An 18,835-nucleotide genomic window follows, 5' to 3' on the forward strand; every position below is an offset into this window, starting at 1 on the left:
AAATCTCCCTTGGGGTCAAGGAGTGACTCCCCTGCTTGGCAGGCACAAAAGAAGCAATTTGCCGGTCTGCATTTTCTAAGATCCCGCCGGACTCTGAGATATTTGTAGCCCAGGAACAGGATTTCCAGACATCTCAGAAGCCGACCCGAGTCCCCAGCAAAGCTGAGACCCACAGCCCTCGTGAGTAGCGTGGAACTGGAACTCCTGGTCACGTGCACTTTTGCAAGTACATTGACTTCTCGATGTCTCTTGAAGTCGTGCTTGGGCTAACTTGTAGCCCCCACCTCGAGCGCTGAATTCTCCGAAGATTGTCGGCCTTGTCCTTCTGAGTGACCCGTGGGCTGCCATTTTGTGTTTCGTCTGGTGGGTCCCTGAGCGTGCAACTTTGCATTTCCTTGGGATTCCCTGGTTGCTCCAGAAGTGCCCTGACTCCCAACCAAGTGGTGAGTCCCCCAGACATTGCTGGTCTGCACCAAAGCATCTTTCTCGTTTCTGCATGGGTTGCTGTTGCCAAGGCTTGTTGGCCTCGATTCACAGAACTAACTTAATCCTAAACTTACTACCATTTTGGTATTCACAGAATGCACTTACTACTTCTGGTATTCACAGAATGCACTTACTACTTTTGGCATTCACAGAATGAATTTACTACTTTTGGTATTCACAGAATGGACTTACGACTACTAACTTTACGTCCGCACTCGGGCCGGAATTTCTGCTCTCGAAGCGGAAATTCCGCACCCGGAGCGGGAATCCCGCTCTCGGGTCGGAATCTCCGCTTACGGGCCAGAATCCCAGCCTACGGGCCGGAATCTCCAATTCCTGGCCGGAATACATGAACTGTGGCCGTTGATCATTTTAGCCAAGAGTAAACACCTGTCCAAGTGCCTACCATCCCCCACCATGCATCAGCTGACACACTGCAGCCAATCCTAGCCCTGCAGCATGTATAACTGCAGAGCAGACACACACAAACCCTTTCAACATATCACTGAATGTGTTTGTTGCACTGCCCTTTGCCATGCGGCAAAACTACTTGAGGAGGAGGAGGAGAGCAGAGAGGATCTTCAGACAGAGGATCAACCTATTTGGAATGTCCAGCCAAGCTGTAAGGGCCACGTACCGTTTCCCTCCAGAAGTCATCTTGGATATGGTATGTGAGTGGGAGCAGGAACTTGACTTTGTGACCTGCTGCTCACATGCAATACTAGCATATCTCAAGATCCTTTCTGCTCTCAATTTCTTTGCCACTGGGTCTTTCCAAAGGGTCTCCAGTGACCATGTGGGCATATCCCAGGCGAGCCAGTCGCGGTGCCTGCATAAGGTACTGAATGCATCACTGCTAGAGCCCACAACCACATACAAATGCCACATACACTGGCCCTGAGACAAAGGGCAGCACAAGATTTCTATCTCATTGCACAATTCCCACGTGTGCTGGGTGCAATTGATTGTACCAATATGGCCGTTCAGCCACCCCGCCGCATTGCACATATCTTCTGCAACAGACACCGATGGTATTCCATCAACGTGCAAGCTGTCTGTGATGCCAGTGGGAGGTTCATAATGTGCATGCGGTGTTCCCAGGCAGTACCCATGACAGCTTCATATTCCGCATGTCACCTCTTGCCCAGCGGATGGCTGCAGGAGAATTTGGCAACATGTTGCTATTGGGTAAGTACCAAGCACTAAAAATGAGGGAAATGTGTTGTTGAAATGTCTGAATGCCCCCCAACATTAGCCATTGTACAATAAGAATCATAAAGCTACATACATGGCCCAACAGATACTGCATGTACTAAAGTATAGATCATGTCCTGTGCAAATCAAAGGGGGAAATGTAAACAACTGCCCTTTCTTCACTCCTCAGGCGACGCTGGGTATGCACTCTCCCCGCATCTCTTCACCCCTTACAGGCGTGCAAACACTGTACCACAGCATTGGTACAATAGGGCACACATACGGACTCGAGCCATCATAGAGCGCACTTTTGGTCTGTTGAAGTCGCGATTCAGATGACTCGACTGTACAGGGGGTGTGCTGCTGTACTCCCCAGAAGTCGTGTGCAAGATCATATTAGCCTGTTGTGTTTTGCACAACATTGCTTTAACGCATGGCTTATACATACCGCTGGAACCTCGGCTAGCTCTGAATCTGGGAAACCGGGCCATTGCACATAATCGAGGTCAGGGAATGCAAGTCCGTGATCAGCTCGTTGCCACGTTTTTCACATGAGCAACCTGTAGTGTCATGGACAAAATGTGGTTTGCTGTCTGTTGTCAATGATGAAACTTGGATATACACGACTGTGTCAATAAATTCCTTCCTGAGACGACTTTGCAAGCCAACTAACTGCATGTAAATCACAGCTGTTGACAGTAGACAAAAGGTTGAGCGTGCTTCAGCTCATGTGCCCATGTCAGCGATCAGAGTGGTGGATGTCCCTAAAGAATCTATTGACACAGATGAAAAACGATACATGTTCTGAGAGACCTACCCGGACCTTATGAGGATGGGTCACTTAATCACAAAAGGCCATAACCATTGCATTGTCGGGCCTTTGCCCTCAACAGATTTGACTCTCCCACAAATGATGGGCCCACAACGTGAGTGATGATGTCATGGGTGAATCAGGCATAATGTGTCTGTGATATATCCAAACTGCTCCACCCCAATGTTACGTAACACATCACACAACTCTTGTAATGAGCACTCATAATGGACTACTTGTACCATAATGCAAAGTAGGAGAAAATAAAACTGGGGCTTGATGTTGTGTCAGCCCCCCGTCCGTGCCGAAATGTCATTAAAGGGTCCGTTTCCCCTTTTGTTACATATTCATAATTCTCACCTGCACTGTCATTTCATTTTTTTCCACAACAGAACAGCAGGATGGCAGTGGATTTGATTTCTGATTGTGGATGGATCAGGATGAATACAAAATGGCTGCCAACTATTTCCTGTGATGTATTTCCTGCCTTCCACTTCCTGTAAAACATTCCCTGTATGAAATAATGTGTTCCGGGTCATTTTCGGAGTTTACGCTCCAAAATCGGAAGTTCCGATTTCGGAGCGTAATGCGCGTGTGTGGACCCGCCGCTCCGGAACCGGAAAACTACGTTTACGGGCCGTAAACTCCGAAAATTACCCGGAACACATTATTTCATACAGGAAATGTTTTACAGGAAGTGTGAGGCAGGAAATACATCACAGGAAATAGTTGACAGCCATTTTGTGTTCATTCTGAGTCATCCTCTATCACAGATCAGATCCTCTGACATCCTGCTGCTCTCATCTTTCTTATTTGCCCCAAAATGGCTGAGGGTTATGAAGAGAAAGCATCCCCTTTCACTGAAAGGGAATTAGACATCTTAGCTGAGGGGGTGCTGTCCAAATGTCCTCAGCTATATGGGGATCCAGAACACCAGCTGAGCAATGCAGCCCGGGCCAGGCTATGGGCCAACATTGGGGAGCACTGCAGTGCAGTGGGAGTCCACACCAGGAGTGCTAGGGCATGGCGCAAGTGCTGGGAGGACCTAATACGTTGGTCCCGGCACAAGGCTGAGGAGCTGGTGGGCCTGTCTTCCCAGCACCATGTGCATCGTCCTCGCCTCTCCCCACTGTACAGGAGGGTCCTGCGAGCAGCTTGGCCGACCCTCCATGCTCAGCTGGAGAAGCATGAGCAGCAGCGACCTGGTAAGTGCATCATATGCAATATGTGTCTGGGAGTATGATGTGAGTGAAACAGTGCTGTACCATTGTGTCCCCCATGCCTCCATTCACTGATTCCGTGTCCATGCAGCAGTCACCAAGACTGAAATACTGGGAATTTAAAGCCCAGCGGTGCAGGGGAACACACCCTAAGACTTCGGGTTCTTCCTGTTTCAGACCTACAGAAACACAGAGTCTTCTGGGTGAAGTCAAAGATCGATTTATTGGCTGCAGACCAATTACAGGTATCCGAGAAGTACAACACAATGTATGTTCTCAGGAGACTGCTTAAAGTTACAGAAACGGGCTTCTCCTTAAATACAAAATATCATGCTTCAGGCACACATTCCTTGTTTTACGATATGGTCATTTACATGTATTCATTACAAACGAAAAGGCAGAGTCATGATGACCATCCCACATTCCAGTTTAAGCCAGCCCACAATTATTTACCCAGCGAGGCTCAGATCCCACATCAGATATCAACAGGCCCCAATAAACACGGGCATCTCTGAAGTAAAACAAGCCATAAAGCAGGAAGAGTCAGGTGTGAAAGAGATTAGCCGGAGGCTTGTGTGGGATGAAAAAGGCTTTATGGTGTGTCAAACCCTGATGCTAATCACAGGTGGCCGTAGGACGGGGAGCTCGTGGGACCGGACTGACCTGGGGCAGCGGAGCCAAGCTGCACAGGTCACAGAGAAGTCAAACAGAAAGTACATGTGTTCTAAAGGCCCGTACTTGTTCGTAATGTGTAGCCTATGTGAGGGCAACCATAAGATGGCCACCGCTCCAAGATGGGACCCACGAAGTCAATGTAAAATATTGTATACAAACTGCATTTATCGCTAAAACGTTATACAAAGCACTTGTACATACCGCATTGACCATTCGTGGTTCGCTAATACCGGAATAGACAGGGGTAGGGTACTGCCTCCTACGCGGTCCCAAATTTCAAAGTACCACAGACCCTCCTTTTGCCCTTACATAGGCAATAACTAGGCTCATTTCAATCCGAGTCCAAGTCTATATTCACGAAGTCATGGAGATGTTGCTGTAGCATCATCCTATTACTTAGCTCGTCCCTCGATACAGGTTTCCTTACACATAATGTAGCACAGAGGCCACATATCGCAGGAGCACACTGTATGCACAGACAGAACAGGAAAAGGATGGCTAAAATCATTCCAATGACCATCAGAATCTTCCAACCCCAGGCAGATATCAGTTCCCAGAACCACCCCACCAGTGACCAATCTCCTTTATCCACATGTATGGATTCGGATATTTTATGCAGTTTGGAGATGGCTTGATAAACTGTTGGAGCGTTATCTGGTATGAAAATGCAACAGCTAGATTGGATAACCTTACATACCCCACCGCGGTCTGCAAGTATGACGTCAAGAACCATGCGGTTCTGCAAAGTCATGAGGCGATCCGCTTGGAGCTCAACTGTCAAATTACCAAGGGCACCAGCCGTTACATTAACAGTGGATTCAACCACACGAGTCAGTTGTCTCAGGTTCCTACTATTGACCATCGGTCCCCAAAACGGCAGGAAACCCAAAAAGAAGTCTCCCGCTTCCTGACCGGCAGTATCCTCCTTACTAATCACGCCTCTAACAACTCTGGTCTTGTGATAATCAGAGGCAGCAGTAAATGTCGGCGGTAGCAGATTTGCAATATAACATGTGCCCGAGAAATCAGGGGGCAACCATGTATATGCTCGGTCATTGCAGACAAAATATGTACCTTTGGCAGCCAAAAACGCAGGGGAAAACTGTGATGGAAAAGTGTACGTTTCAGTACAGTCACTTTTCCCCAGTTGAGCTCTTGGATTCTGACCATTACCTTGTAAACAGAACTGACCTATGTGGGGTACGACCCAAATTGGGGATGAGATTTTTCGCTGCCTTTCACCCAGACTAATACTATACCGCGTCGCGCTCCAACCTACATAAGCTCGCAATTCATCCTTGGGAATAGATGAGTATGCGTTGATATCTCTGCTCATATCGGCAACTCCTTTCATTAAAGCTTTATTATTTGTGCTAGGTCTGATGGAACGCGGTTGTCGCGGGGAGTAGGCATCTAATGCAAAAAGGAACATGGTCTGGAATGTCCATGACGATCCATTGTAACTAAATGGCAGCACTAGATATGGAATACCCTTGTTAATGGTATGTGGCATTAAACCACACACCCAGCAATTGGTTGTATTCATAACTAGTTGGTGCTGGTACCGGAGCTGAATAAACGAGTTGTTTACAAACTCTGATCGTCTAGCTTGTTCGTGTTCAGGCAGAGGGTGGAAAGAGTGCAAGGAGGCAGTAGGAGGAGGTATAGGCTGTACAGTGGGTGCAAAGGGCTCTTGAGAGGAGAAGAATACAAATCCTACAGTAAATACCATCATACTACAGAGTATAAACAGACATAGTAATACAAAACGTTTGCTCTTCATTATTTTACATATTTTCGCTTTAAAGTTCATTTCCTCAGCGGGTCTCTCCATCTTGAAAAACTCCATCCTCTAATCGTGCCGCTTGCGGCGGGTGAGTGTCTTCTGCTAAGGAGTACGCCTGTCAGTCCAGGGAACGCCCTAGACCAACCAGAACCGTTTACCTAACGTCTTCGGCCTGTACCCCAAAGTCTTGGCACCGCGACCCTGCGGCTGAACCCGGATGGTGGTTCGAAAAACAAAAATCAAAAAATTCTTCAGATGGGAGAGCTATGATATCAAAAATAAAAAAGTAAGGGAGAGGAATATTTATCTGTCCATAGGCCTTGGTCTCAAGTGGTAGTGGTTTCTGCCGGGTACTGTCTGGTCTTGAAACAAGAGTTCAGGCTCTGTGGTGTCTAATCGAATTGACGGTGGCACAGCTTCTTGCAAAATATCGTCACTTTCTTGTGCTGAAGTTGTGCCTCTTACGCGTGCATCACTAAATGGTACAAAACGAGGTACAGTGTCTGTTTCAGAATCAGCGATACCCTCCTGGACCCACTGGTCATATGGTAGAGGCAAAGGGATCCGCTTGCAGTGGGCGCCGTGAATCCAATTCTTCTTCCCTTTTACTCGAACCGCTGACCTTGTCGACAGAAGTACGAGGTGAGGGCCAATCCAACAGGGCTCATCGTTGCTCTTTCGCTGGAAGTTCCTCACGAGAACCCACGTGCCAGGGTCGATAGGGTGTCCTGGAGCTTCAGAGGCCTGGGGGAGAGTATCATGCACCTGTTGGTGTAAAACACACAATTTAGCCGTCAATTCATACAAATAATCAAGCAGTACTGGATGTTCGATTTCGCTGAATTTCGTCGGTCTTGGCACACCCCATACATTGGCCGGGCGGCCAAAAACCACCTCATATGGACTAAGTCCCACTCGTGAATGCACGGTCATTCTGGTGGATAGGAGTGCTAAAGGCAGAGCGTCAGGCCATTTAAGACCGGAGCTCGCCTGGATTTTGGCCAGCTTGAGCTTTAGAGTGCCGTTGTAGCACTCTACTAATCCAGCTGATTGGGGGTGATTTGCAGCGTGAAATTTTTGCTTTATCCCTAACCCCTCACACACATTCTTCATCACTCGACCCACAAATTCACTCCCATTATCACTCCACACCATTCTTGGCATTCCAAACCTAGGGAAAAAAATTTTCACAAGGGCTTTGGCTGTGGATAAAGCAGTGTTGTCTTTTAGGGGGTATGCTTCTATCCATTTTGAAAAAGCGCAAACAACAACCAGTACATATTTCAAGTTGTTGCACCTTTCCATGTGGATAAAATCTAGTTGCAAAACTTCAAATGGATATGATGGAGGCGCAAAATGACCAGCTGGAGTTGGGGTTCCTCTACCAGGGTTGTATTTCAAACATACCATACAATTCTTGACCACATTCTCTGCACACTTGGGAATTCCAGCATTTTGCCATACTGGAGCCAACAACTTACAGATTCCTTTCATACGGTTATGTGCCATTCCATGTGCCATAGTAACCACTGGAAGCACATATGCATCAGGTAACAACCATCGCCGATGTTCTGACAAATCAACCCAACAACCATTCTCATCCAATTTACCCGTACTTTCTCTCCACTTGCTCAACTCTTTCTCTGTGGCTTCAGCTTGAAGGGACTTCACACTCTCTATTGTGTCTTCACACATTCCAACATCACCAACCCATCTTGCAGGGCCTGCAACATACATTCGAGTCTTCACATCTTTTGCTGTTTCTTTCGCGATTTCGTCAGCAAACGCATTACCACGACCAACATCATCAGTGACTTTCTTGTGCGCACTGCATTTCATAATCGCAACTTGTAACGGTAGGGTCAGTGACTCAAGGAGATCATTCACCAACTTGCCATTCTGAATTTTAGCTCCATGCGAAGTCAGGAACCCACGTTCCTTCCATAGGCGCCCAAAACTATGCGCCACACCAAAGGCGTACTGGCTGTCGGTATATATGTTCACTTTCATTCCTTCGGACAACACGCATGCTCTTGTAAGGGCAATTAATTCTGCTGTTTGAGCCGAATTATGTGGCACTCGTGCAGTTTCAACAATCGTGTGCAAAGTCGTGATAGCATATGCAGCATTCGTATCACCATTCGGAAGCTTGAAACACGAACCATCCACCCATAAGGTACCATCACACTTAGTCAGGGGAGTATCTTTAAGATCTATTCTCCCTTTCGTCTCTTCTTCTGTTCTGAACAGACAATCATGTTGCTCAATCTCATCTAGGTCTGCTGGAATCGGCAATAATGTAGCTGGGTTCAACGTGTTGCATCTCTTTATGTGTATATGGTTTGCCAACAGTGTCAATTCCTATCCTGACAATCGCGCACTAGTTAAGTGCTGTGTCTTGGTCCTGTTTAACAATGTGTCCACAGCATGTGGAACCATTACAATCAATGTATTATCCATCACTAGTCCAGCAGACTGTCGAATAGACATAGCTGCTGCGGCTGTAGCTCTCAGACAACTTGGCAATGCCCTAGCTACCGGGTCCAAGGTTGACGAAAAATATGCGCATGGACGCGGTCTGTCGCCAAACGGCTGTGTTAACACTGATAATGCGCAACCGTCCTTTTCATGAACATACAATGTAAAAGGCTTGCTGTAGTCAGGGGTACCCAACACAGGAGCTGAACATAATGCATTACGCAATTCCCAAAAACTTTTCTGACACTCAGGATTCGGTGTGTCTTTACATGTTAATGCTAACAAAGGTTTTGCCAGCAAAGAAAAATTCGGTATCCAATGCCTACAGTATGAAGTAATGCCCAAGAAAGCACGCACTTCTCTCTGTGTTCTTGGCACACTCAATTTTGCAATGGCTTGAATTCTTTCTGGGGTCAGTTTCCTTCCCTCCTTCGATAAGAGATGACCTAAGTAGGTCACTTCTTGTCGACAATATTGCAGTTTTGAGAGAGACACTTTGTGATGAAAGGCAGACAAATGACGCAACAATGAAAATGTAGCTTCTTTGCAAATCTTTTCAGTATCTGCGGCGATTAGTAAATCGTCAACGTACTGAATAAGGATAGCGCCACTAGGTAAAACAAGTGCATCAAGCTGCGCTTTTAAAGCTTGACTGTATATTGATGGACTTTCACAGTAGCCCTGTGGAGCGCGTTTAAAGCGGAAGCTTCGACCTCCTAAACTGAAGCCAAAAATGTCCCTGCTCTCCTCTGCAATTGGGATGCTAAAGAAAGCATTCTTTAAATCGATCACTGAGAACCATGCAGCGGAGGCTGGAATCATAGTTAACAAGGCAGTTATATCAGGGACAACTGGAAACTGTGGCACAACAATCTTATTTACCTCTCTAAGATCGATCACAAATCTGTAAACAGGTGGCTGTGAAGGGTCCGTTCGTTTTAAAACAGGTAAAACAGGACTATTGCAAACGTTGCCTCTTGTCTCTTCAATTACACCCTTTTTAATCAAATCACTGACAATTGCTAAGAACGCTTTCTGACCTTCGTTGGAGATCTTGTACTGGGGAATACGTGGCAATCTGACATTGGCTTTTAAAGTGACCACATATGGTGGTATTTCCAAGAGACCCATATCATTGGGACCAGTAGCCCAAAGGACATCCGGAAGGGATGACAATTCAGGTGGCATTGCATTCTTTGACAAATACACCGGGGAAATCACTTCCTTACCTAATGTAAGTTGTACTCCCGAGGGAAAACAATATAGCGTTGCATGCAATCTTTTTAACAAATCCAACCCTAACAGATTTTCACCACAACCTGTCGTTAGGATGAGGGGTGCTTTTAACTCACAAGGTCCAACAGAAAGTGGCATAGGACTAGAAATCGGGTTTCTAACTGGGGCGCCAGAAAAACCTACTGAAACATTCATTTCGCCAGATAAAGGCGCGCCAGGGAGTTTTGAATGCATAATTGAACTCTTTGCAGCACCAGTATCCAGCAGAAAGGGCTCTGTTACACCCGCTGTAGTCACCTTAACATACGGTCCACTCTGATCCACTGGTACTGAAACAACTCCCTCTCTCTGTCTATGGCTGTCCTAATAATCATTACCTTCCACATTGTCGTCTTCTGCATAATAATCATTATTATAGTACTGAGCTGTATTACCAGTAGCATTGGCTTGCTGATCAAAGCTATTTATCGTATTTTGAGGCGGAAGAGGACGCGCGTTCTGGGGAACATTTCCATGCCCTCTACCTCTAGGAGCTTGCTGACCACCTCTACCTCTTGCGCCATACGTATTACTAGTACGCTGCATTAATTTAGGACAGCTATGCTTAAAATGACCTTCCTCTCTGCAATATGAACATTGATTGGGACCTAGAGGGATACGTGGTTGATAATACCCATTCATTTGCTGGTTATTCTGAAACTGTTGGGGTTGCTGATAGATACCTTGGGTTTGCCTATAATTATTCTGTCCTCCACGTGGCGGATAAGCCTGCTGTAAAAGGACCTTCGTTTTCAGTTCTTTCGTTTTCTTGTCTGTTCTATCTTTCTCGTCTTTATCTCTATTTTCGTAATACTGTGCAGTAGCCAGTATTTGCGCTGAAGAGGAAACGGCCCAAGAACTCTCTGAATCTTTTAATTTCTTACACAACTCGGGAAGTAGATTCTGCACAAATTTATCAACAAATAACCGTTGGCCACCTTCAGTACTCATGTCTTGACCTCTGTGGTCGATAAACGTTTCTACAAACCTTGTAAAGAAATCGGACACTGTCTCATCTTTCTTCTGCTTACATGCGGATAGTTTATCCCAATTCATGCGCATCGCGGGCATTATAGTTTTCATGTAGGTAATAATTCTACCAGGGAGTTCTGCTACGAGGGGCTCAGGTTTTGCACCACCAACTTGTCTAGTGTCTGCGGCAACGATATTAGCCCATGTGCCCCATAGTTCTGCAGCATGATCCGTATTACGAATGGATCCCCATAAAGGCTGTGGAACAACATTCCCAAACAACATATCTATATCAGCCAGATTCATGACACACGATTCTGCAGATTGTGATAACTCCTTATAATACCCTGCAGGGTTTTTACGGGGGTCAGGCAATGTCTGCTTAAGTGCTAACACCTCAGAACGCTTCCATGGGACATGTACCCAAACACGCTGAAAATGTGCTGGAGCAGCGGCAATACCTCGAGCAGCATCAGCCGCAACGGCTTCCTTCCATACCGGAGGGACTTCTCTCATAGGGTATTGTCGCACTTTTCCCTTTTTCCCCACAGGGAATTCCTGTTCGAACAATGATTGTTGACAATCATCATTCCTGAAGGACAGTAAAATCGCAACTGCTTTATCTACATCGGGACCCACAATTGTACCTGTTGCAAAATCAAACCGCACTCGACACAACTCCTGCGAGTTTGGGTTTGAACCATGATCCTCCAATTCCTCACAGAGGCATTCACACATTTTCTCAAACACATACCTCTGTTTTGGGGCATCCCATTGGTGGAAAACGTTAACAACTGATTCCACATTATAGAGTGAAGGGAAACCAATCCACCTACGCGCCAGATGATCTAACACCTCCTTCTCTTCAGGACCAGGCAGCTGACTACGCAATTGCTTACGTTGTAAACCAGGGGTCATACTAGATGACCCAAAGAGAGGCGACATTAAACTAGTAACTACATTAGCTAGTCGTTGTCGTGTTGAAGGAGAAGTTGAGGCGAAAACGGGGGGATAGACAGAGGGAAGAAAAGAGGATGCAGATACAGGTACCTGGGTAGTGTAAGAAAGAGCGCCAGGGGAGGCAGCTGATGTGCTAGGCAAAGTCGCAGGAAGCGCGGGGGCAACAGGTAACAAAACTGGCGGCCCTTGAGAGGGCTGCACTGCAGGGATAGGAGCCAGCTGAGGAGGAGCTGGCGGTTGTGGGAAGGCTTGCGGCATATTTACTGGAGGCTGCACATTCACGAGCTGTGGAGGCGCTGTGGCATTTTGCGCATACGGGGGTGGTGAACTTAGCAAGTGGGACATTAGGGAATCCTTTTCTATCTCTTTTGTCTCATCTTGCACTAGGGGTGACAAAACAGGGTAACATTTATCGATCCCTAGTTTGCGCAGTCTATGTAACTGCTCATTCATTTGTTCCTCCTCATTATCTTTAAATTGCACAGCTGCTTGCACCATTGATATACCTCTTTCTCTCTTATTCCTTTTCGCTAGCTTAATTTCCTTCTGTTTGGCTTCCTTTCGCCATAGGCGGAAAGAATCAAACATCGCCGGCCGGGCTTTCTTTTTAAACAATTTAACTTCCAAATTATCTAAGATATCTGTATCGAAACTACCATTTTGGGGCCATTTTAAAACACCGTCCTTTCTGGTGTATCGGATCCATACTTCATTATATGCAATGGGGCCCACGCCATGTTTTACATAAAGCTCATAAGTTGGAGTTCCAATTGGAGGAACCGGACATGAATCCTCTAATTGGGAGTCCCTTCTACAACCCAAACAAAACAAATTTCCAAATATACTAGAACCAGGCATCTTCGCTCACTAGTCTAGTTTCAAACTTCAAAGGATTATCGAATACGATAGTCTCGTGAATACACGAGTCCTCTGGCTTTGGCACTTGCAAGTTCCAAATCAAAGCGATCCCGAAGGATACCAAATTCCCGAAGGATACCAAACAAACTGGGAGACGCTCCACTTATACTTAACTGAATATCGATGATCGATGGCGTCACCAGTAGACTCTCTCGATTGTTTCGCTCTACCAAAATCGTCAAGGGTCCAAAACAGGGCGATTAATCAGGGCAGCAGTCCTTCGTAGCCGTCGAGACGCGGAGAACCTCGCAGAAAAGACTTTCGGACCACGTCGACATGCAGGGGTCGATGAAGTGGCGGCCTTCCTCCGGAATTTCCACACGAAGCTCCTCACGAACCTCTGGCTTGGACTGGTACCGCTGAAATCGCCCCGAGTTGGGCGCCAACTGAAGTACTGGGAATTTAAAGCCCAGCGGTGCAGGGGAACACACCCTAAGACTTCGGGTTCTTCCTGTTTCAGACCTACAGAAACACAGAGTCTTCTGGGTGAAGTCAAAGATCGATTTATTGGCTGCAGACCAATTACAGGTATCCGAGAAGTACAACATAATGTATGTTCTCAGGAGACTGCTTAAAGTTACAGAAACGGGCTTCTCCTTAAATACAAAATATCATGCTTCAGGCACACATTCCTTGTTTTACGATATGGTCATTTACATGTATTCATTACAAACGAAAAGGCAGAGTCATGATGACCATCCCACATTCCAGTTTAAGCCAGCCCACAATTATTTACCCAGCGAGGCTCAGATCCCACATCAGATATCAACAGGCCCAAATAAACACGGGCATCTCTGAAGTAAAACAAGCCATAAAGCAGGAAGAGTCAGGTGTGAAAGAGATTAGCCGGGGGCTTATGTGGGATGAAAAAGGCTTTATGGTGTGTCAAAACCTGATGCTAATCACAGGTGGCCGTAGGACGGGGAGCTCGTGGGACCAGACTGACCTGGGGCAGCAGAGCCAAGCTGCACAGGTCACAGAGAAGTCAAACAGAAAGTACATGTGTTCTAAAGGCCCGTACTTGTTCGTAATGTGTAGCCTATGTGAGGGCAACCATAAGATGGCCACCGCTCCAAGATGGGACCCACGAAGTCAATGTAAAATATTGTATACAAACTGCATTTATCGCTAAAACGTTATACAAAGCACTTGTACATACCGCATTGACCATTCGCGGTTCGCTAATACCGGAATAGACAGGGGTAGGGTACTGCCTCCTACGCGGTCCCAAATTTCAAAGTACCACAAGATTAGAAAGGCACACTGTGGCATATGGACTGTACATGGCAGAGTGCATTTTGGGAGTTGTGGTTTCTTCATGACAACTGGCTAAATGAGCCACACTTGTGCATTCATATTGAAATCTGCTCTGCCAGCACCACTATAATTGGACCAAGGAAATCATAACTGATGTGTGCATTGGATGAGCAATGGTACAGACACTGTCCAGTGTGCGCATGGCAGGCCAAAGGGTATTGGATGCTGTGACTTGCATTGCATTTGTAGAGTTTGGGTTCCAATTGAGACAGATCATCATGTGCCATGGTGTCAAGACAGACTTGACATCCTTGCATCACTCTTAAGTGCTTCTAAATTTGCAAGGTGTGTCCACTGACAGATGTCTCACCCTCAGTGGCCTGTATGACATTTCGCATGAACAGGTAGCCGTCACAACGATCCCCCACTGTTCACCGGTGTACTGCACTACCAATTCAATTCAAATGAACTTTATTTGGCTATTGAAAAGTTAAAATATCACACCAAGTTTCCACAAATTTTAACAATAAATGGATAAAAAATCAATAAATGCTGATAAAAAACTTAGTTAAAGCGTCACAATTGATTTATGACATCTAAAAACATTTTTTAAAAACACAGTTACAGAAGCAATGATATAGACATTATCCAGATACTGCAAAGCCAAAAATGCTGGTCGACATTGTCTCAGGCCCAGTTTTTTTAGGGCAGGAATAATCCATGTTTTCCTAGGTTTCGAATAAAATGTGCAGAAAAACATAATATGAATAGATGACTGGGCTGATATATCGTCACATGGACAGTTACAAAGTGTTCTGGACCAATCGTTTACCTCCGGGAAACTCAAAGATCGATGCAGAATGTCTAATCTAAAGCGTGTCAACAAAAACCTATCATAGTCTCTGGTAGTTAACAAAATATATGGTTGTGCATTTATCGAGGTCAAGGTAAGTTGATGTGCTACCACGGAAGTCTTGGCCATCTCGCTTGATAATCTAACTTCATTCATATGTAACAAGCAAATGTTTTTAAGGTCCTTCCTTGATACCCTACACATAGTAGATGGATCATTATAATATTTAACATGGCCTATTTGAATCAAAAAAGTTTTAACATATTTCAACCATCTTATGTGTTTTGCCCCATCAATACCCAATACATCCTTTAAGACTTGGCGATTAAAAGCGGATTCTTCGGTCATCCATACCCTATGCCACAAGAGAACAGGCTGTATCTTGATCACGTCGCCGATATACGGCAGTCCCAATTCAGTATGGCAAATAAAAGTTGACGTACTCTCTGGTACTGCTAAAAGATACCTGAGGAAGATGTTTTCTGCCAATTGTAAAGAATTAACATTGGCATATCCCCAGATACCAGGCCCATAAATGGCAATCGCCACAAATGAGGCTCTGTAGATGCGTAGCAGTTCACCCGGAGAGCGTCTACCCAGTTTCCTACTGAAATTGGTTAGGGCCATCAATGATTTACTAAACAACAACCTTCTTTCCTTGATGGCCCTACTCCAAGAGCCTGACTGATCGAATAAAATCCCCAAGTATGAGTAAGTATTTGTACACTCTATTGCCCTATTATTAATATAGACAGAGCTTTTCTTTTTGGTAGCCCCAGTCCCACATTTCATAGAGAAAGTTTTTGAGCAGTTAATTGTGAGGCCCAAATTGGTCATGAAATCTGTAAAGGAAGATACTACCCTTTGAAGAGCAACGGGTGTGCGTGCCATCAGGACCGCATCATCAGCATAAAGGAGTGCAGGGATGGGTCGTGTAGCTACCATTGGCAGGTCCCTGCACTCCTTAACTAAGACACCTTCAAGATTGTTTATATATAAAGAAAATAGGAATGGGGCAAGGACACAGCCTTGCCGTACTCCTCTAGAGACCCTAAAGTGCTTAGTGCAATCTCCCCTTTGTCCAAAACGAACCCTTGCCTTCGCCCCCGAATATAGCTGCCTTAAAAATAAAATAATATGGTTATCCACCCCCAACCCCTCTAAAATCTGCCAAAGCTTTTCGTGAACTACGCAATCGAATGCTGATGTTAAATCAACAAAAGCCAAAAACAGCCTTTCCTTTTTAGCTTTGCAATATTTATCTAAAAGAATGTGTAGATTTAAGCCCTGGTCAATTGTTCCTAAACCCTTACGGAAACCATATTGCAAGTCGCTTAAAATAGAATGATCTTCAGCCCACACATGTAATCTGTCCAAAACCACACGCCCTAAAATTTTAACAGTGGAGTTCAATAATGAAATTGGGCGGTAGCAGGCCGGGTTTGATCTGTCACCCTTTTTAAAAATAGGGACTATGGTAGATTCATACCAAGATGATAAAAACCCACTAGAACAAAATGCATTAAAAAGTAACGTTAAAAGTGGTCCCCATAGATCCATATCATTCTTAAAAAGGTAAACCGGGATACCATCCGGCCCCGGCGCCTTACCCCCTAGGCTGGCCAATATAGCCAAGTTAACCTCACACAAATTAAAAGTCAATCCACAGTCCCGAAAGATGGGTGTAGGGTCCACAGCAGCCTCATATACCAAATTTCCCTGGGTATCCAATGTTTGATTAGTATAAAGCTTAGAGTAATGGGAAATCCACTCTATCTCGGGGATAGCTATCTCAATAGTGGCTTTAGATTTATCCGCCAGAAAGGGCGCATTAACCGCCTTCCAGAAGGCAGAAGAATCCCGATCAATAGAAGCCTCATGCAAAGCATTCCACGCTTCTTCTCTTAAATGATTCCTCCTGGCGGTCAGTGTCTTCTTGTAATTTCTTCTGGCTTCCCGAATAAAATCCTGGTCCTTCACAATCGCCTTTAGTGTATGTTTGAGATGCGTGTAAGCCTTAGTACAGGCATTGTCAAACCACCCTTCTTGATGGTTCACCCTTTTTTTTGCATTAATCCAAAGAATATCTTTTATTTGGGATGTATTAGTCAAAAAGTTATCTATAATTATTGCATGGGAAGAATTTTCTTCGAGGCAAGCTTGAAACATATAGTAGCACCTCTTCACTAACTTTGTAATGAAATCCTCCGGATCAACTTTTGCCCATTTCAATGCAAAACCATTTTGCCTACTCAGGGTAATATTCGTCAAAAACTGTGTACCTCTATCTTTAGTGTTAAGATCTTTACAAGGTGCCATAATTTCGGTACTTATTGGGAAGTGATCGCTTAAGGCGATATCGTGGGTAGTGAAACCCACAACACGGGGGGAATGCCTGCTAGATATCAAAATATAATCTATTGTTGAGAAGGCACCTCGTCCATTAAAAGTAGGGTCAAACAGGACCTTGGGTATACAAAGATTATTAGCAAACCCCATGTCACAGGAGAATGCTATGTTATTCAAGTGGTCTCCATGTATTATATGGGAAAAGTGGGGAGGGCTAGTATCTATACCATATGATAACCCACAGGTGCCCTTATCAGCATTTGGGCATAGGGGGCAATTAAAGCCCCCCCCCCCATATAACAAAGGCATCTTTGGTTGTCTGTGTTTGTGAGTTGATTAAATCTTTATTCAAAGATCTAAAAAGTTCCTCCCGCATTGCCACGGATGCATTATTATAGAAGTTCACTATTGTCACGCATGATGTCTGACTTATACCCAGACTAACAATTTGATAGTAATTATTGGTAGTGACTAATGTAGCTTTCCTGATGTTTAGGTGGTTGCTAATATAGGTACAAAGTCCCCCTTTAGCTCTGCCATGGGTAGATCCAATTGCAGGGGTATGGAATGTTTTAAAGCCACACAAATGAATTGGCTCTTCTACCCATGTTTCTTGTAAGCCTAGTATCTCGAACTTGCTTACGAAATCCACCCAAACTTTATTTCCCACTTTTGTTTTCATACCAGCCACATTCCAAATTACTATCTTCCAATTATCATTTATCCCTGAGGAGTCACTAGTCCCCTCAATGCCCTCAGCAGGCAATGATACAATTGCATTATGTGGCATGGAGGTATACTCCAAGTCAACTGCCTTCTCTATATAAATATCTTCAACCACTTCTATATTTACTAGTGTCGCCTTGGGTAATTGCACAGTTTTTGTGGCTTCAGAGCTCATCGTCAAAAGGCCCTTAGTGCAACAGTCCCCCAATTCTCCCAGGGTTCTTCCATCTCATGTGCCAGTGTAGGGACATTAACTAAGACCACTACATAAGGTGTGGCTGGTGGTGGTAAATCAAGCAGTGCAGCCTGTTGGTTCCCAAGGGACGTAGTCGCACAGTTAGCATTTGCTAAGGATGTAATAAAACTCGTCTTAGGCACAATGGGTATAGTGGCAGGTAGATGTACCTCAGACTCGACACAATGGAGTTGTTTAGTCCCCATAGAAAGTGTATTACCAGGGGCATTATATCTAACTGCCGCAGAGCCAGCATGGTTTAACTTGGCACCAGTATTGGGATTCTCATCGTTCGTATCGGGGCCAGGCAATGTCGTTCTATCAGATGGTAAAGGAAACAAAGTATTCAGACATTTGTCTAATTTAGCCTCCATTGAGTCCAATCTGGATGTCAAGATATTTAGGCCTGCTCTAATAAACGTATCCAGTGCATCCAGTTTGGCATTTAAATTCCCTACCTCACACTGGGTGCGCATGTTAGAACTAATGACAGTCTTTTCCCAATTGTCCATTTTAGTGACTGGGGTACATTTTCCCCTCTTCGAAGGTCTTTTACGGGTTTTAGGTGAGGGCTTTTCAGGTGGGGGGCCTGAGAACTCAATGGTACTCTGGCAAGAGTCCGGGTTCCTAGCACACTTAT

This window comes from Triturus cristatus, chromosome 3_1, assembly GCF_964204655.1.
Source record: "Triturus cristatus chromosome 3_1, aTriCri1.1, whole genome shotgun sequence".
Classification (NCBI taxonomy): Eukaryota; Metazoa; Chordata; class Amphibia; order Caudata; family Salamandridae; genus Triturus; species Triturus cristatus.